The sequence below is a fragment of the Canis lupus genome, chromosome 18 (assembly GCF_003254725.2).
Source record: "Canis lupus dingo isolate Sandy chromosome 18, ASM325472v2, whole genome shotgun sequence".
Lineage (NCBI taxonomy): Eukaryota > Metazoa > Chordata > Mammalia > Carnivora > Canidae > Canis > Canis lupus.
The window spans coordinates 3,476,473-3,498,218 of NC_064260.1; the positions used below are offsets into that span (position 1 = coordinate 3,476,473).

Below are 21,746 nucleotides of genomic sequence, written 5' to 3' on the forward strand. Positions count from 1 at the left end.
TACTATATGGGATAGAACTCAAGAACAACCAAATGGAAGAGATGCATAGGACAAGGTATACAGGAAGGGAAGAGTGGAACTTCCCTGTTCTTCTGGGGCACCCACTCTTCCTCCATTTCATTTCATCTCCAATCCCTATCCTTCGGGGCTTTTATGGAGGCTTCATTACATAAACATGATTGATTAAATCACTGGTATCCATCAGTGGTGGTTGAATCCAATCACCAGCCTCTCTTCCCTCCCAGAGGTGGGGATGGGAGTAAAAATTCTGACCCCCTAATCACCTGATTGTTCCCCTGGCAACCAGCCCTATTCCAGGAGGCTTTCCCAAAATCACCTCATTAACATAAACTCACATGTGATTGAAAGGAGCTTGTACTAGGAATAACAAGACACCCATTTCACATTTACAGTTCTGAAGCGATTTCAGGAACTGAGCACAAAAGACCAAACATTATAACAAAAGATCTTTAGATTGTCTTATAGCTAAGGAAATTCCAAGGGTTTTAGCAGCCCATACACTTTTTTAAAGCATGCCTTATAGATTCAGCGACTACTATAAAAGCAAAAATGTGAGAACACATAAAGAGGCTGGTTGCAGAGATCAACCCTGGGTGAAGATGTTATATTACCTTTCCTTACTCTTCTTGTCTCATTCTTTTCTATGACATTACAGACAAACTAGTGGAGGTTGATCTCAGGATGCGTAGGAGGTATCCAGTCATTCATTATCAGCATCTGCTCAGTCACATGGAGGAGGCAAAGTTGCTCATGAGAGCAACCCTCCAAATTCAGAATGGAAAGTACTAGGAGAACAAGATCAAGAGATCTGACCCTCAGTGGGCAGTAAACCTGCAGAAGCACAGAGGAGGCAAGGAGCAGAGCTACAGAGAATTTGGATGGAGTCAAGTGACAAAGAGGAGGAAGAAGTAATAATGCAAAGAATCCTCTCAATTATAAGAGAGGGCTTAGATGTATAATGCTTGTTTGGTTGTTTTTAATTTTGCATATTTGTAGGTGTTGTACACTGAATTGTATATCCCAGAATTCATATGTTAAAGTTCTAACCTTGAGTACCTCCCAAAATGACTGAGTTTAGAGACTGGGTCTTTGCAAAGGTGATTTAGTTAAAATGAGGTCATGTGGAGGAGCTCTAGTCCAGTATGATCAGAGTCCTCCTAAGAAGAGGTTAGGACACAGAGACACACAGTAGGAAGATGATTTGAAGTTGTAAGTAAGCAGAAAGAGTCAGGAAACCCCAGAAAGAGTAGTCTTTTGGGGCTGCCAGCTATTTTCTGTGATTTTTCCTCCTATTTGCCTGAGCACACTTCTTGCAGGACTTCCTAGGAGGTGTCAGAATTACAAAGAAATGCAAAAACCTCCAGTTAAGGATACATTTAAGGGGACATGGGAAATGCAGAAACAGTCTTAACCAGTCCAGGAAGTAGCCTACCCATATCATAGACAATAAAACAGCAGTAAAATTCCAAGTGCTGTTTCAAAAGTAAGGAAGGCCCTTCATTCCTCACCTGAGTTAAAGAGCCCAAGACCCCACCCAGTTTGTACCATACTAGAGCATGACCCTAATCCCTCCTCCTTGCTTCATTATAATGTCCAAGTCTCACCCTGGGAGGAGCACAAGCTTCATTACCATAACATACCCTGCCTGTCCTGGGCACCTTTTCTAAGGACCTGTGCAAACTTATGTCCACCTTTACCTGTGATGATAAACTCCTATTTCTAAATATTCATCCTAACCCAAAATAAAAGAAATCCATTCACCCCTAATCAGGGACTCCTGGCTTTGGGAGCTAATCTCTGACCTCCTTATTTGAACAACTGGTGTAGTCTCCCCCTATAACTCATCAAGGAGGTCATTAACAAAGACAGGGAGAAGACAGTCATCCACAAATGGAAAGTCAAGGCTCAGAAGGAACCAACCCTGTTGACATCTTGGTCTTGGACTTCCAGTTTTCACAATGGTGAGAAATAAATGTCTGTTATCTAATCCATCCACTCTCTGATACTCTGTTAGTATAGTTCTAGCAAATTAATACAGAACCCCTTATGAAAATGTAAATTCTTGGGACACCTGGGTGGCCCAACAGTCGAGCATCTGCCTTTGGCTCAGGGCGTGATCCCAGTTCAGGGATCGAGTCCCACATTAGGCTACCCTTGATCAGCCTGCTTCTCCCTCTGCCTGTGTCTCTGCCTCTGTGTGTGTGTGTGTCTCTTATGAATAAATAAATAAATTCTTTAAAAAAATTAAATTCTGGGTCAGAATCCAAGCATGATATCTATCAGCTATAACCATGTCTAGAATTTATGGATGGTAAGCCTTGAACTAAAAAATTAAGCTGCAGAATATCGTGACTGTTTCCTGTAATCCACTGGATAAGAAAATGGGTCAGTTGGATATATTCTCCTGAAAATACAGGCTGTATTTTCAACACTCGCTCAGAAAGAGACAACTTATCTACGCATGCATATTGTTTATGGCAAACTTATCTTAGTAAAGTATTTTACATCCGTTTTTTGTTTTTTTTTTTTTTTTTGAGTATTTGAGGTCTTGTTTTCTGTTTTCTGTTTTTGTTTTTTGTTTTGTTTTGTTTTTACCCAGGGAATTGAAATAGAAAAATAGAGAAAAATTCAGATAACATTTCTGTGAGAAGAGTTTCAATTTTAGCTGAAGGAAAATGTGTACAGATTCACATCATTTATAATGGGTTGAAAAGGTTGAACACAGAAGGTTGATCTTAGCTCCCTGGCGTGCATTACCTGAATACTACATATTTCAGTTTCAATTTCTAAATTTAAAATAAACAAGCAAACAGACACACTCTCAATTTCCAAAGAGTAAATAGTTATTAGGATAAAAGAAAATATAGCAAATAAAGGCATGTTGATGATGTCCCAATGGCTAGAGAACTTTGTAATTGATCTAAATGAACTTGGGGAGCTAAGACCAAAATCCATCTACTTCTCTACCAAGTCCCACCCAGTAAATCCTGGTAGGCATTTTTTTTTTAATCTACATTCCCCACGCCCTCATCCCTGACACATCAGTCAAACGTGTGCAAAGACTCAGAGGCATGTATGCCATGGAAGGAGCATTATCTAAATGTTTTACTAAGTTCTTTATTTCTCAAATAATTAGTGTGGGGTATTTTGGCTTTCCTTTGAGATTCAGAGTATCAGGTCTTTTGACTGATGTAAGCAGATACTTGCATCTGTGGACTTTAATTTCACTGGACAGACAAATCAGTAATATTTAATGCTGATGTTCTTTCCTCAAGTCCTTGTTTCAGTGGGTATCACTTCTGGGAGTATTGTCTCCTGAAGAGTAGATGGGCAATATACAGAAACCATCCTATCTGATGGGTAAGTGGAGAAAGCATGAAAACAACCCTGTTCACAAATGTTCAAATCAGTGAGTCCTACCTACACCTTCTTTCAGGTACTTTCTCTAATTGACAGAGATCCAGAAATCTAGGGAAGAAATCGTGGGTTTTCTGAACAATTACTTTGGCTTTCCACGTGGTCAGTGGTGAGGATTAGGAAGCCAATGGAGTGGACATTGTCAGATACACAGTAGTTACTATATCCTTATGGTAGCTGACTGGAGAGTAATCCTGTAGGTGGTATCCATAGAGGAGCTAAAAGCATCGCCACCTTTTCAAAAACAGCACAGGTTCGCGTATCATTATACATAAGGTAACATAATAATCAAAAGGTTAGAAAAAGACACAGATATACGGAAAACTGTGAACAGGTGTGCTGTGACATCTTTTAAAATACAAATAATGGTGAACAGTTAGGGCTTTGCTCAGCTTTGCCAACTGCTTTCTATATCTTAACTCACTTGTTCTTACATACTTCCATAATAGGACTCCTACAATTGTCATTTTGCAGGAAAGGAAACTGAGGCTTTAGGATTTCAAGTTTCTTACCCAAATGTATTTATTCAAGTCATGGAGTCAGAATAAATTTCCGGTCTGTCAGACTGCAAAGAGATTTTCTTCCTTTGAAAAGGTAAAGAAAAGAGATTTTTTGCTTTGGAGTTTAAACACCATGAGATGAGGGAACTTCGGGGGACTCAAAATGAGGACTATGCTTATTCTTATTTCTCTAAAAGACTCAAATTCAGTTGGCCAGGTGTTAATTGAGTTCTAAATATTTTTAAATGTATGAGATGTGTGTGCATTCAACCATTATTAATGTGAACCGTCAAAACACTTGCTGCAAGTTGAGATCCTCTAAGTACATATGACAAGCTCTACCCACTGTCTGTGCTGTCACAGAAATTACCATGTGGAGTACCTGTAGGTGTTTCACAGCTTATTAAACCATAATTGTGGAACTGTAATTACAGCAGATGCACTACAATGTCTGAGTTTTAGAAAACAACTTCCTCTTAAATCATAAAAGAGGAGCAAACTTTATGTACTTTCCCAGCAATGACATGATTCTATTAGAATAAAATACTGCTAGAGATGCAAAATTCACATTCCCAACAAATGTGAAAAATGATTACACTATCCATCACTTAAAATAAATGCATTCATATTATAATCATAGCTGAGAAACAAGGTACAGCCAGAAGCACAGCATGTTAAAAAAAACATCCTATTTTGGTAGATAGTCTTATTTATGTATTAGTTTACAGGCTATGACAATTACTTCTGACTAATAAGGCAACAATAAAATTATTCACTGCTCCGGTAACTTCTTCTTTCTGGATTGCAAAAGCCTGTACCCTGTCCTTGAGGTGTGCATTGCAGAAGTAAATGGATCGTGTGTATAGGTCGGTTGAATCAACTCCATCAAACCTGCTGATCTGAAAGACCTGTCAGACGGCTTTCATCTCTTCTAAACAGGTGAGATTATAAAGACGGAAAATCCAGTTCCTTGAGAATCAGATTTGCAGATGTCCTTTATTGGGCAGCGAGTTTGTCTCATGGTCAAGAATACTCATCTCGTCATCAGCATCATAACCAACTTGATTCTGTGTGTCAGGGAGGGAGAGGAGGTGATGGCTGCTACTGTCACTGTTGCTTTAGGTTTGTGTTAATGGGGACTCTCTCCTCATTGAGGTTGACTTATTAGAAAAATCACCTTATGTTGAGCTGACACCTCGCTCATTCTACCCTTCTAGGAGGTTGCATCTAAGCAACAGATGATACAATTATCTCCTCTGATATATAGGAGTATTTAAGTGTAGGGGTTCAGAATATATCACTGCAAAATATGCCATTTTGGCATAGTGATTTTTGGATTAAAGGTGTCTGAGAAATAGCCAGTGAAAAAGGACACTCTGTCCCTCCTGTGTCTTCCTGAAACAGGAGATAAGCATCTCTTGTGAAAGGTACCTCTCTGTAGTAAGAGGGAATATGGCATCCCTAACATGAGAGACAAGGAATTTAGGGTCAGGAAGGATGTATAAGCAAAACTTTATACTTCTTCACACTTTTACTATGCCTAACTCAAACCCCTTTGTTTTGTCAATTTTTCATAAATGGGTTGTTTCTTTGTGGGGCTTCTGAACAAATATGAGTAATTAATTATGTCTTCTGTTTTATTGCAGAGGTGTCTAAGGTGATGAATTAGGAAGATAGGGGGGAGAATATTTTTCTTCTCCTATAAAAGTAAATCTAAATATCTCACTTTCCTCATCTCTGTTACAGGGCATCCTTAGTTAGTTCACTTGTTCCTTATAAGAATCAATTAAATAATGGAAGGCAAATGTTTCATGTTGATGGATCAAAAGCATCATCATGATGTACACATTCTCTCACATAAAGTTGATGGGGTAAAGTAGAAGATGTGGGATGGCTGGAATTTGGAGAAAGTTGGAAGAGACACTCTACCAAGTTTAGGTATCATTGGAGGCACAGTGGTTTGGTGCAAGGAAAACTAGATTTGAAATTAGAAAATGTGTATTTTCTGATATACAGTATCAAGCAGTGGTTTTTTTTTTTTTTTTTTTTTTAAGTCATTATCCTTTTGGAGTTCCAGTTTTTAAATCTTAAATTAGGAATAGCAATAGTAAGCAAATGAGTGTTTTTTCCCCTAAATATAATTTGGATTAAGGAGGTGCATATGAAAATTAAAAAAAAAAAAAAAAAAAAAAAAACAGATGAAACTGGCTGACAAGATTTATAGGAAGTTGAAAGAAATGCATCAAAGATAACTAAAGTTTGTAAGCTTAGGACTAAAAGTAGTCATGATCTTGACATATAAGTAAATTAGACTCTATTCTGGAAAGAAGATGATACCTTTAGTTTGTATTATTGGATCTGAATTAAATTTATAGTGATAAAAAACCCTTTCTAAGGAACATTCTCTCTGGAATCTGTAGAGACTGAACTCATCTTTATATTTGTCAATTTCCTTTCAACTGAATGGATTCTTTTTATTTTTTTTAAGATAATTTATTTTTTTTATTTGACAGAGAGAGAGTGTGTGCACATGCCAGGGAGCACGAGCAAGGGGAACAGCAGAGGGAGGGGGAGAAACAGGCTCCCCACTGAGCAGGGAACCCAACGCAGGGCTGGATCCTAGGTCCCTGAGAGGATGACTGGAGCCAAAGTCAGCCTCTTAACCCACTGAGCCACCCATGCACCCCTACTGAATGGATTCTTTCTTTCTTTCTTTTTTTTTTTTCAATGTTTGACATTTTTACCATCACTTTCCTCTCAAGGTAAGGACTCAGCTAAACAATATTACATATTGATTTGTGTCCCTACCACTTGTCCTTTGCCCTTGCCCTGTTGCCTTCAACCAATCTTTCTCAAGCACCATTGTAATTAGGATACCAACCAGCAAAACCTGTTACCACGATTCTCTTTGCTAATGAGAGTCAGTATTCCTGGAAGTGCTTGGTCTTCAGCATAGAAAGAACAAGTTGGCTATTGACCTTGAGCAAAGGACTCTACTAATTTTATGGGTCTTTATGAGGATTAAAAAATTTCATTTTTAACATGTGAACTATATGAATTACTGACATCATTAGGATCCTTTTAATTTTTTTTCCCTATGATCCACTGATTTAGGTTTGTACTCTATATTCTGAACCTAAATTTTGTTTTCAGCCTTTTTCACTATTATTATTTTTTTTAAGATTTTATTTATTTATTCATGAGAGACACATAGAGAGAAAGGGAGAGGCAGAGACATAGGCAGAGGGAGAAGCAGGCTCCATGCAGGGAGCCCGATGTGGGACTTGATCCCAGGTCTCCAGGATCATGCCCTGGGCCCAAGGCAGATGCTCAACCGCTGAGCCACTAGTGTGTCCTTCTCTTACTATTGTCTTATACTTAGCTATAACCAAAAGATCTTACTCAAAATTTCTTATCATATGCCAAAAGTGCTGTGATGGATGACGCTTTTTATGTATCTTTTCAGCATGAACCTTCCCTTAGCTCTCTGCTGATTTCTGTCATCTATTCTGCATATCAACACATTTAACTTGCTTTTCATTCCTTTCCAGTGGTGCATATTCTATCATCACTGATAACATTATCTGTGCTTGTTTCATGTCTATGGTACACAATGAAGGTGGCAGAGTTAGTCAACTTAATATCCTATTGTCAAAGTCACAGTTAATGTTTTCCTTGAAGTGTCTAATAATTCATAAAAATATATATATTTTAATTTTACTTACTATATTGTTTCATATCTTGTTTATGTGTCTGTTTTTATAACTAAACTTTTATCAATTCAACAGGTGTTTTTTTGAGCAATCACTAAATATGCCTGGTCATGTAGGAAACAAAGATAAAAGAAAAAAAAAATTTCCTTACTGCTTACAGCCCACTGACAAGTCCTTGAAACAGGTAGAGTGACCTTCCTTAAGAAACTCAGCTGCATCAATGTTGACAAAGGCAATTTTAGCTCATCCCAACCCCTTCAAGACCCTATGTCTATTTGAATATAAGAATTCCTGGGATCCCTGGGTGGCGCAGCGGTTTAGCGCCTGCCTTTGGCCCAGGGCGTGATCCTGGAGACCCGGGATCGAATCCCTTGTCGGGCTCCCGGTGCATGGAGCCTGCTTCTCCCTCTGCCTGTGTCTCTGCCTCTCTCTCTCTCTCTCTCTCTGTGACTATCATAAATAAATAAAAAATTAAAAAAAAAAAAAGAATTCCTTTGAAAATTTCCTTTATTTCAACCCACCCCCAAAATATATGTTAGCATGCATCCCTCCAGCATATGACCCACCAATTTACATCTGAAGGGTCTCATGACTGAGGTTTTATTAGATAGTAACAAATGACCTTTTCCTAACAATAGTTAGTCCCCTCGAGTCCTGGAAAGCTTGTTTCCAAAGATCCGGATTTATGCTAATCCCTAATCCCCTCCCAATTTAAATTTACATAATGGACCACCCCTCCCACCCCCAGTGCAGTTCTTTCTGCTCACAGATCCTGTCCCTGTGCTTTAATAAAACCGCCTGAAGATGTCTCAATAATTGTTCTTGGCAGTCGGCTCCAAACCTCAACATTTCCTACATTGTATTTACTAAAATTTCTCTAAGCTTCCCTCATATTAGACAGAGTATAAGTCAAAAATTTACTATGGTCTACAAGCTTTGAGAAAATATGGAAAATGATCTGACTGCAATTAATGAGGACCTCAATGTCTTTTGTTTATTCTTCTCTAGCCACAAGAAAAAGGACAGACTTGCTTATTGGATAGAAAGGTCTTCCTCCAGGTATTTGTAGGGCACATTTATTTCGAAGCTTTGCCCTGATATCACCTTCTCAGTGAAATCTATCCTGACTACTGAAGGGTAGCCACATATGCCTTTTGGGCATAAAGATTATTTCAAATTTTTTTTTTATTTTTTTTATTTTTTAGAAACAGCTGACACAGGAGAACCTGTGGAAACAAAAGTAGTTTACCCTTCTGTAAGATACATTTACATGTATAAAGGAAATTTCCATTTGTAATTGTCTCTGTGTACTTGGAAGAGAAAGAAGACTTTAAATCACAAGGAATTCTCATCAGTGGTGAAGGCAGGACTTATATCTGTGTAACAAACTTTACCCTGTTTAAGGTGCTTCCCTGGTCACCTCCCATCACTAGCTCCACCCCCCTTCCTACCTCTTTCTTTTCTCTTTAGCTGAAGATGGTAACTAAGGTGATGACTTGGGCCATATCAGGGAGTTACTCAGTTTTCCTAAGTAACTCTCATGTATACGTATGGTATACATGTTAATAAACTTGTTTGTTTTCCTTTTGTTAATCTGTTCTATATTACAGGGAGTCTCAAGGAAGAACTCAGTAGGGTAGAGAAAAATTATTTCTCCTCCTCCCCTACTTAAAATTTCTCCCCACTCCAATCTCAACACACCATACTTTATAACATTTATCACCTTATACTATGAAGCATTTAATTTATTTGTTTCTTTTTTGGTGTATCTTGATTAGGACAGGGATTTTTATTGGTTTTGATAACTGCTATATCCTTATTCCCCATACCAGTTCCTGGTGATGTGAACATGTTGGGGTTGCAGCAAATGGTTAAGGAGTAATTCTTGAAAAAAAAAAAAAAAAAGTAATTCTTGAGACATCTTCAGTGCAGAAAGGTGGTATTATTAAATAAAGCACAGGGACAGGATCTGTGAGGCAGAAAAAAACTGCACTGGGGGTGGGAGGGGTGACCCATTAGGCAAATTTAAATTGGGAGGGGATTAGGGATTAGCATAAATCTGGAATTTTGGAAACAAGCTTTCCAGGACTTGAGGGGACTATTGTTAGGAAAAGGTCATTTGTTACTATCTAATAAAACCTCAGTCATGAGACCCTTCAGATGTATATTGGTGGGTCATATGTTGGAGGGATGAATGCTAACATATATCTTGGGGGTGGATTGAAATTGGAAGTTTTCAAAGGAATTTATATGTTAAAATTGACTCTCAGGTTAGAGGTGGTGATGAGAGAGGGGTCTGTTAAGCTAAATTGCCTTTTTGCCCCAGCAAAGTATCAGGCAGCTAAGCTCCAACAGGAAGGTCACATTCCCTGTTTCAAGGATTTGTCAATGGACTGTAAGTAGTAAGGGGACTTATCTTTTTTTCTTTTGTCTTCATTTCCTACATCAAATACATGTCATGTTCTGACTTTATATTTAAAGATGATTTTTCAATAGCAGTGTTGACAATGTCCTGAAGGGAAGAATGGTAGAAGCAAGGTGCCATGTTCAGAGGCCATTGCAGTAAACCAGGCAAAGGATAATGGAGTCTTGGAAGGAGTGGTAGAGTGCCCACATATCAGATATCATTTGAAGACAGAGACCATAGGGTACAGTAAATGATTATTGAGAATGTGAGAAAAAAATGAGAAACCAAGAATGTCTATAGGTTTTATTTAAGAAATGGGAGACTGAATCTTCCACTGAGTAGAGGAGATTTTTGGAGTGGAAGATGAGGGAGTCATGTTTTTGAACATTTCATTTGAATATCTATTAGTTGAAGAAGAGTCCAGAGTTTATTAGGACCCTCAGGCTTGATATACAGACTTCGAGTGTGAATGGTGTTTAAAGTCTTAAATCTGGACAAGATTACCGAGGGAATGACCACAGATTGAGAAGATGGATGATTCAAAGACTGAGCCCAAGGACATTGAGTTAAGGAGATGAAAAGAAGCTAGAAGGAAATTAAGAAGGCTGGAGGATTAACAGGAGAATGCAAACTCCTCAACGGAGCTATGGAGGAAAAGAAATTGCCTTTGTTAAATGCTACCAAGAAGTCCAGTGAATAGGTTGACTTTGGGATGTAGTAATGCTGATGGCGGCAAACTTAACATGAGCTTTGTGCAGTGGTAGGTATGAAAGACTGTTGAAATTGTGTTCAAGATAGAATAAGAAGAGGAGACGTAAAGAACAGAAACAGTGACACTTCCAAGGATTTACGATGTTAAGGATGACACAGATACTGGGATATGCTTGTCGAGGTAGGATCAAGAGATGACTTGTTTTTCTTTTTAGATGAGAGATGTGTAGGTTGCATAGTGGTCCCCCAAAGATGTCCATGTCCTAATTCCCAGGAGCTGTCGATATGTTATTTTTGTTGCACACATATTTTGAGGTGTGATTAGTGGAAAACTTTCAGGTGGAGAAATAATCTTGTCTGGTTGCATCCGGTGTAATCACAAGGATCCTTATAAGAGGAAAGCAGGAGGATCACTCAATAGCAGAAAATGTGATGACAGAAGCAAAAGTCAGAGTGATAAAAGGAAGATTCCATGAGTCAAAGAATATAAGCATCTTCTAAAAGCTGAACAGACAAGTAAATGGATTGTTCTCTCAGCCTCCAGAACTAACCAGCCATACTAACGCCTTAGCTCTTTAGATGCCTGCCTCCAAAACTGTATGATTTGGGCAGCCTGGGTGGCTCAGCGGTTAAGCATCAGCCTTCAGCCCAGGGAGTGATCCTGGGGACTGGGGATCGAGTCCCACATCGGGCTCCCTGCATGGAGCCTGCTTCTCCCTCTGCCTGTGTCTCTGCCTCTCTCCCTGTCTCTGTGTCTCTCATGAATAAATAAATAAAATCCTAAAAAAAAAAAAAAAAAAAACTATATGATTACAAATGTATGTTGTGTTGTTGTGAATAATCCAGTAGAGAAGGACAAGTTAGAAATGTAGGAAAAAGAATGGGGAGTTGCCACAATGGTACTCTGGGCAAGGAACAGGGGCAGAGCTTGGTGGAAAAGGAGAGGGGTTGGCTTCTCCTCCAAATGCTCCTCTAAATGAGTGTTTCCATAAAAGCAGGAGAAAAAGCAGAGTGTAAGGCATTGTATCTTGGTAAGTTGGTAGACATGATAGAAAAAAAAATTGTGGATTTATATTTTCAGATTGCTTGCTTTTTTAAAGATAAAATAGGAAGCCATCGTGAGATGTGTGTCTGAAAGTGCAGAAGGATGTTTTCACATAACCAGTGTTGAAGTTTACCTTAGTCAATATGACGTGGTTTGAAAAGGAGCAAGTGGTTTGAGCTTGTATATGGAAGCAATGAAGAGAGGATATTAGTGTGCTGGGAAAAGACAAAAATGTGGTAAAATCTTTGGGTTGCAATTCTTGGTAGGATGGTTATTTGGGTTCCATAGAGACCCTCCCGTGAAGGGTGAAGATGCCTGTCCATTTTTCCCTTTAGAAAGAGAAGAATCATGAAATGTTTTCAAGTTGATGGACATTTGGATATTCTCATAACACTTTTTTTTTAAGCTTTTATTTATTCATGAGAGACACACAGAGAGAGAGGCAGAGACACAGGCCGAGGGAGAAGCAGGCTCCCTACTGGGAGCCCTATGTGAGACTTGATCCCAGGACCCCGGGGTCACTCCCTGGGCTGAAGGCAGATGCTCAACTGCTGAGCCACCCAGGCAAAAGCTATTCTGTTTTGCATTTAATTATCATTAATTGATTAACAAGTGCACAAGATTGTGAATACATGGAAGCAGGAGTAGTAGCTGATCTGTGCCCCCCCCCCAGTGTATTCATCTATTTATAGATGTGGCCATTGATTCTTGTGTCCCTAATTTTGTACATCACACGCTGAATAAGTCTCTAGTTCAAGGTCAGAGCCCAGAGCACCAACCATTACAAGATGGCTCTAATTCAGGTTCCATGACAGACATGGCCCCTGGTTGCCTGGACTAGGAGAGGCACACAAGGGAAGACAATGGTTCAACTGGAAACAACCAACTGTGGGATCATTAGTGTTAAGTAACAAGCGATCCTACTCTGCTGTGAAGGTCCAGGGATGAGCATCTGGATCAGACCAGGTGACTCAGGAATTAAAGACAGAATCTGGGATCCCTGGGTGGCGCAGCGGTTTAGCGCCTGCCTTTGGCCCAGGGTGCGATCCTGGAGACCCGGGATCAAGTCCCACGTCAGGCTCCTGGTGCATGGAGCCTGCTTCTCCCTCTGCCTGTGTCTCTGCCTCTCTCTTTCTCTCTCTCTGTGTGACTATCATAAATAAATAAAAATTAAAAAATAAATAAATAAATAAAATAAAGACAGAATCTGAGGCGCTTGCAGCTAAGCTTGGAGGATGAGAGAAGAGACTACCTTTTCCAAAATCATTGTCACCAAAATAGTAGGACTCTGACAAGGCAGTTTTATGGTAGTCACTATATTTTAATTATTTTTAAAATATTTACATTTCAATAAAAAGCAGGACTATATGTCCTGAAAATCCCAGATATTTATTTATTTATTTATTTTTTAAGTTCATTTACCTTAAAGAGAGAGAGTATGTACACATGCTTGTGAGTTGGGGGCAGGGGAAGGCGGAGGGATAGGATCTTCAAGCAGACTCCCTGCTGATTATTGGAGCCCAATGTGGGACTCAGTCCCACAACCCATGGGATCATGATCCAAGTGGAGACCAAGAGTCAGATGCTCACCCAATTGAGCCACCCAGGTGCCCCCGAAATCCCAGATTTCCTGCTATATTTTCAAGGCAGTAAGATTTCTTTCTTTCTTTTCTTTCTTTCTTTTTTTTTTTTTTCCTTGTCAAATACGGTTTAAAAAGAGCTTGTAAATAATTTTCCTGGAAGTATCTGAAAGCCGGGGAATTTGTTAATGAGCTTTTAAAATGTTCACATTTAGGTCATAAAAGATTTAAAATTAATCATATATCAATGCTTAGAAAATGTATATAGACTTTGTGTATGTAAAATACACTCATTTATCTCCAGCAACATTTGCAAAAATAGTGCACCAAAACATGTGACCTAAAATATTTACCCTCTGGCATTTAAATTAAGTTGATTAATATTATTAATCATCCTGTCTCCACTAAGTAAACGGCTGCGAAGACATAAGCAATTCAGGATGTCTTCGATTTTAATACAAGAGCCGGGTCTTTTTTAAGGTAATGAGCTGGTAACCAAGGCGGACTGCAAAGCATAGGAGTTAACCTCGACTTGTAAACTGTTACCCAGGCCTGTGTGTTGTTTTGTGATTTAGTCCTACATCTTAAGAATATGGAGAAAACGGGAATTCTATCTTAATTGAAGCAGGATTCCAAGGAGCAGTGACTCTAGTGTCATTTGGGGTTCAGAGGACCATTTACTCCCCTCTCAGAGAGGAAGAGTCCTCATGTTTAATCACAGCCCACTCGGATGTAAGGGTCACACTGTCATCCCTTGGGAATACACGAGAGCAATAGGTCGCCTTAGAACATCCTGTTACCGGGGCCTTCCAGCTTTATAGCATCTATTTTTTTTCTCCCTTATCCAAATGACTTCAGCAAAAATATTACTTTTGTAACATTCTACCTATAATTCTTTACTGCGCTCTTTCACTCTAGGCATGCACATCTGATTCCCCATGATGGTCTTAAATCCAATCACACATCCATCACAGGGAAAACAAATTAAGTGGAGTACCTTTGCAGATAAAGCAGGGACGCTCCTGACTCAGGCTGGAAGGAATAATGTTAATCCCATTACAAATGTTGTGGTGGATGTCACGTAAGGAAAACAGATGGCTCTTTCAACTCTACTTTTAATTTGTCATCCTCCACTGTGAGGCCTCAGCCATGGTGGGTTTAATATCTCCCTGTAATATTCTCTCTGAAAAGCAGTGGGAATTCATAGGACTAGAGACAGATGCGTGGTGGCTTGTGGGATCTAAATACAACAAGGGAAAAATCCTCGAGGAAAATTGTTGGAGATTTTTAGGGGCATTGCATGTTCTCTCCATGGCCACTGTTTTCCCTCTTGGGGAGCATGTAGTCAGCAGAGGTAAAGGTCAATAACCAGCACCTAACCCATGCAGAGCTAGCAACAGTGGTGCAAAAAGGACATTCAGGGTGCCCCCCACTGAGATGATTTGGCCTTACCGTGCAAAAATGGAGGGGTTTCTGTACGATATTCTTTCTGGCAGGAGTGTGATTACGCCAATCTAGGAAGTCGCTCTACTCCACATCCTGTTCCCGGATTGCCAATGTTTTAACCGGATTTCTTTGGTCAGCATTGTACACGTAGGTTGTGAAACAATTGTAATCAATGGTAATCACAGTTACATGGTATCCAGAAGGAATAAATTCAATAATGCAACTCAAATAGTAGATTCATTGAACTTACAAAAATTTAAAACTTAAACTTCTGTGCCTAGAACAGTGCTGTAGTAGTGAAAAAGAATGAGTTTTAAGAAATAATATATATATATATATATATATATATATATATATATATATTTAAGATTTTATTTACTTATTTGGGAGAAAGAGAGAGAGCAGGGGAGGAACAGAGGTAGAGGGACAAGCAGACTCCACACTGAACATGAAACGCAATCTTAATCCCAGGACTCTGAGATCATGAGCTGACTGGAAACCAAGAGTCAGACGCTTAACGGACGGAGCCACTCAGATGCCCCTCAAAAAGTATTCTTTTAAATTGTACTGAAATAATTTGATTTTGAAAAATTGTCTTATATGAGGCAATCTGTTCCTTTGTTAAAAAAATAGTATTCAGTTATATTCCTAACCCATTCTTTTACATCTTTTTAAAATGTTTTCATTTAAATTCTAGTTAGTTAACATACTGTGTAATATTAATTTCAGGTGCACAATAGAGTGATTCAACACTATATCTGATGCTCATCACAAGTACCCTCCTTAATCCCCATCACCTATTAACCCATCTTCCCACCATCCTCTCCTCCGGTAAACATCAATTTGTTCTCTACAGTTTAAGAGTTTGCTTTGTGGGGATCCCTGGGTGGCGCAGCGGTTTGGCGCCTGCCTTTGGCCTAGGGCGCGATCCTGGAGACCCAGGATCGATTCCCACGTGGGGCTCCCGGTGCATGGAGCCTGCTTCTCTCTGCCTGTGTCTCTGCCTCTCTTTCCCTCTCTGTTACTATCATAAATAAATAAAAATTTATTTAAAAAAAAAAAGAGTTTGCTTTGTGGTTTACCCCTCCTTTTGTTTCCCCAAGTTCATTTATTTTCTTTCTTAAATTCTACATATGTAGAAAATCATAAAATCAAGCAGTGTATGTCCTTCTCTGACTGGCTTATCTCACTTAGCATAATACTCACTAGCCCCATCCATGCCGTTGCAAATGGCAAGATTTCATTATTTTTTAAGGTTGAGTAATATTCCATTGTGTGCCATGTGTATGTAATATATATATATAACACATGTATATAACATATGTAACATATATGTATGTAATCATCAATTGATGAACATTTGGGCTCTTTATGTAATTCTGTTATGATAGATAATACTACTATAAACATATGTATAAACATATATATGTGCCCCTTTGAATTAGTATTTTTGTATTCTTTGAGTAAATACCTAGTCATAGACTTGCTGGATCTGGGGTGGTTCTATTTTTAACTTTTTTTTTTTTTTTTTTTTTTTTTTTTTTAACTTTTTAAGGACCCTCCATACTATTTTCCAGAGTGGCGGCACCAGTTTGCATTCCCATCAACAGTCCAAGAAGTTTCCTTTCTTTTTTCACATCCTCACCAACATATGTTGTTTCTTGTGATTTCGTTTTGTTTTGTTTTTTGCATTATGACAGGTGTGAAGGTGATATCTCATTATAGCTTTTATTTGCATTTCCCTCATGATGAGTAATGTTGAACATCTTTTATGTATGTGTTGGCCATCTGTATGTGTTCTTTGGAAAAATGTCTAATCATGTGTCCTCTACTCATTTTTAATTAGATTATTCATTTTTGGGTGTTGAGTTTTATAAGTCCTTTATCTGTTTGAATACTAACCCCTTATCAGACATGTCATTTGCAAATGTCTTCTCCCATTCCATGATGGCATTCTGGTTTTGTTGATCGTTTTCTTCATTGTGCAGAAGCATTTTATTTTGATGTAGTCCTTATAGTTTATTTTTGCTTTGGTTTCCCTTGCCTCAAAAGACATATCTACTAAGCAGTTGTTACAACAAATGTCAAATAGGTTACAGCCTGGGTTCTCCTCTAGGACTTTAATGGTTCATGTCTCATGGATTAGGTCTTTAATCCATTGTGAATTTGTTTTTGTCTTTGATGTAAGAAAGTGGTCCAGTTTCATTCTTTTGCATGTCCAGTTTTTCCAACACTACTTGTAGAGATTGTCTTTTTCCCATTGCATATTCTTTACTAGTTTGTTGAAGATGAATTGACTATAGAGTTGTGGATTCATTTCTAGGTTTTCTGGTTTTCTCTTCTGTTCTATTGACCTATGTATCTATTTGTGTGCTCATACCATATATTTTTGTGCACATAGCTTTGTGCAAAAATATAACTTGAAGTCTGGAATTGTGATGCCATCAACTTTGCTTTTCTTTTCCAATATTGCTTTGGCTATCCAGGGCCTTTTGTTGTTCCATAAAAAATTTAAAGTTGTTTACCTCTCTGAAAAATGCTGTTGTATTTTGATAGAGATTACATTAAGTGTGCAGATTGCTTTGGGTAGCATAGACATTTTAATAATATTTTTTCTTCATATGAGCATCAAATATTTTTCCATTTCTTTGTGTCACCTTCAACTTCTTTTTCAGTGTTCTATAAGTTTCAGAATACAGGTTTTTCACCTGTTTGGTTAGGTTTAGCCTAAGTATTTTATGGTTTTTTGGTGCCATTATAAATGAGATTGATTCCGTAATTTATCTCTCTGCTGCTTCATTATTAATGTAGAGAATGCAGTGAATTTCTATACATGGATTTTATTTCTATACATGGATTTTATATTTTAAAGTCTGTGACTTTATTGAATTTGTGTATCAGTTCTAGCAAATTTTTGGTGGAGTCTTTCAGGTTTCTATGTAGTTTATCATGTCACCTGTGAATATTGAAAGTTTGGCTTCTTCCTTGTTGATTTGGATGCCTTTTATTTCTCTTTATTGTCTCACTGTTGTGGTTAGGACTTCCAGTACTAGTTAAATGACAGTTAGTAGGTGGATATCCCTGTCTTGTTCCTAATCATAGAAGAAAAACTCTCAGTTGTTCTTCACTGAGGATGATATTAGCTGTGTGGTTTTTGTTGTTGTTTGTTTGTTTGTTTGTTTGTTTTGCTTTGCTTTGTTTTATTTTAGATTTTATTTTTAAGTAATAAGGGCTCAAACCTGTACCCTTGAAATCAAGAGTCTCATGTTCCACCAACTGAGCCAGCCAGGCACCCCTAGCAGAGGGTTTTTCATATGTGGCCTTTATTATGTTGAGGGATGCCCAAAATATTTTTGCCTAATTACATGAAAATATGATATGGTATTAATAAATAGTAATAATCCACATAATAGTATAATCTACAAATAGTCTAAATATCCAGAAACCTTAAATGAATACTCTAGGTATGACTGCATATCCTCTTCCCATGTATATCAACATTGGTTAGATCTCACTATCTGCATTATAAATTCTTTGAATGTAATAATATGAGAGTAGAACTCTCCTCAGAATACACTAAATGCTCAATGGCTTTTAGTTAGCCTGACCAAGAGTGTGTATGTGTGTGTGCATGTGCATGCATGTGTACACATATATATAGAGAGGAACACACAGACCCAGAGAAGGCCCAATTAACTTTATTTGTCAGGCTTCAAGAATTGTTTACCCTGGGATTTAAGAGCAAGGACGCAGGCATAAAGGGACTGAATTGGATCACTGGAAGCCAGAGACATGATTTGTGAATGCTGAAGCTGATAAAATTTGGATGGAGGGGTAGATTATAAGAAAGATAATCTCACACTCACATATTTTATCAAAACACATGGCTATGGAAACACATTGCTAAGGCCTGTCCCAGAACGCTGTCAGGTGGTGTGAAAGAGAGAGCCCATGCAGCTTAAATTTTTTTAGCTTCAGAGCAAACCCTCCTTTGCCAGACTTTTAGAGAGAACCATTCAGTCTGCCATTCATGACTGACATGTTTACTGCAGCCCCTCTTTTCCTTATTATGTGAAAGTGAGCTATATCTATGAACCTCTGAGCCTCAGTTTAGCTCACCAAACAGGTTTATTCATTTAAGCAATGCTATGAATATTAGAGAAAATACATATGTTTAGTACAATATGTGAGAAATAGATGCTTTATAAATAATGCTTTCTCATAAAGCATTTGTGTGCTCCACAAAAAGAAATGAAGATCTCAGGAAGCATACATTCAGAGAACTTTATGTTCACTGCTCTAACTCTCCCCATTTGCATGAATAGCACAGGGCCAACTGGCCAGAGGTGCCTGTAGGGAACAGCACACAACACAGGCACAGGTGCCAACAGGGGACTGATGGCTTTGCTTCTTCTCTGGACTTAGGTCTAACTGCCCTCCTGGCTTGGAAGGGAAACACTAACTTTGATTTGTTTAAAAGCGTAAGACCATGCATGATAGTGATTTAGGAGTTATTATCTCCAACAAGATAAATAGAGGACAGTCATTCATGTTGAAATCCTGGTGGAAATCAAGTTTAAGCATCACAAAGTTAGATGTAGCAGATTCACTGGCAATCTTATAGAGGTTCTCATAATATTCTTTGTTTGCTTATACCCCTATAGTACAGATAAGAAACCTGAAGAATAAAGATTTAAGGGATTTATCCAGGATCATTTTATTTAAACTTTATACAACTGATTTTTCAAACTGATGCCCCCTGCCCTGGCAATGTAAATACCAGGCAGTGGGGGTGGGAAGAGCAGGTTGGATACGACAGTGACTGTGAAATCAAATCATTTTAACTGAGTACTGAATGCCTGTTGTATGCAGGCACTATTATAGATGCTGTCAGCTGTGAACAGGAGAAGGCTCCTGGCACCTGCAGAATTGGAAGAGCTATGAGACAGGCTTTAGTTTAATGGGGAAAAAAAAAAAAGAAAAGAAAAAGGAGTTAAGAATGACTACCATCTAAAATCTGTAAAAAGAAGTTAAAGGAAATAAAACAGACGGTTGAATTTATGGTTAATATTATAAGGAAAGATTTCATTGACTGGGAGCAGATAAATATTAGAGTTTTTATATATTCTAATATATAGATATTATATACCTCTATATATTCTAGTATGTATTATATATAATATATAATATCTATATATTAGAATATATAAAATATATTCTAACAATATAAATTATATACAAATTATATAAATTGTATATTTATATATAGTATATTCATATATAAATATACTATATTTATATATATAGTATATTGTGTGTATAAACAAATATAATAGACATATATATGTAAACACACCTGTATTTATTCTGAAGCATAATGCATATATCATATATATGCTAGATATATATGTGTATATATGAATGTCTATTCTGACGTATATACTGTATATGATATAATGTATACACCAGAAATATATATATATATATGTGTGTGTGTCTATTTTAATCTATTACTAAATGAATAGCCACCTTGAGAAACTTATTTTTTTTTTAAAGATTTTATTCATTTATTCATGAAAGACACAGGGAGAGAGGCAGAGACACAGGCAGAGGGAGAAGCAGGCTCCCTACAGGGAGTCCGATGCAGGACTCGATCCCAGGACCCCGGGGTCACGACCCGAGCCGAAGGCAGACACTTAACTACTGAGCCACCCAGACGTCTGGAGAAATTTACTTAACTTCAGTTTCCTTAATAATACAGTGGGGCTGCTAAGCTCACTCACCTACCTTCTAGGGTTTGAGTTGGAAAGATTAAGGGAATTAGCACGAGAAGCACCAAGACCCCCTGGTCTGGTGCACAGGAAACCCATGATATTTGGCCCTTGCTATTATTGTCGGTTGTACACCATGCCAGGTAATGCACACCACACTCCTTTTTTAATAGACTATGAAGTCCCAAATTTCTAGGCATCCATCGCCTTATGCTAGGAATAGGAATTATTATGTTCTGATAATAGATTGTCTTATTATTTTATTTTTTAGAGAGGGAGGGGGAAAGACAGAGGAAGAGGGAAAGAGAGAGGCCCAGGCAGGCTCCATGCCCAGCACCATAGCCTGATGTGGGGCTTAACCCCAGGACCTTGAGGTCATGACCAGAGTCGAAATCAACATCCAGATGCTTAATCGACTGAGGCATTTAGGCTCGCCCGTATAATCAATTATTAATTAACAGTTCCATAAATGACATTATAAACTGTGTAAGTAAACAACAGCAAAAAAAAAATCATCTCCTTAGGAAGGCCGCTGTTTCTTCCTGTGCCAAATGGAGGCTCAAACTGCTCCTTCTCTCCTCAGTGGGCTGCGAATCCCAGGCTGTGTGGATATGATGTTTGCACAGCACATTCAACCATATAGAGTCAACATCTCCAAGCAGGAATCGTGTTTGAGGTCTGATCAAAACTGATGACGGCGGGGCAAAATTGATATAGATGATGGTGTAATTTGACTAAAGAATGTTCTTGAAACAGGATTTTGAAGTCGCTCCGTTTTCTCTCCCGCCGTAAGGTATCACAGGAGTTAGCCAACACTACATCATTAAACTGGAATAACAAGACAGCTAAAAGTGAATTTATCTGTGTGGGCAGTCATTTTGGACTACTTCGTTGATAGCACCATATGTTAGCTACAGTTGGCATTCCACGGGGAACTGCAAATGTTTACAGATGCTTTGAGGGAGACGTTCTTTGTATTGCAGGGCTTGGCACGTGGAGAAGCTTGCCCAGGAAACATGACATAAAGGTATGTTTTTTTTTTATGAAATATTTTATCTGTAGTCCATTTTTACTTCTGCTTCATATTTAAAAGACTTCATATACCTGGGAGATTTGGAAATTGAAGAGAGTGTGG

At 38.2% G+C, this 21,746-nt stretch overlaps 1 pseudogene; it reads left to right on the forward strand.

Annotated features, from left to right (window-relative positions):
* Nucleotides 1-14,335: 14,335 nt before the first annotated feature.
* LOC112661373 (mesoderm-specific transcript homolog protein-like) overlaps nucleotides 14,336-21,746 on the forward strand; it is a 34,314-nt pseudogene continuing 26,903 nt past the window's right edge.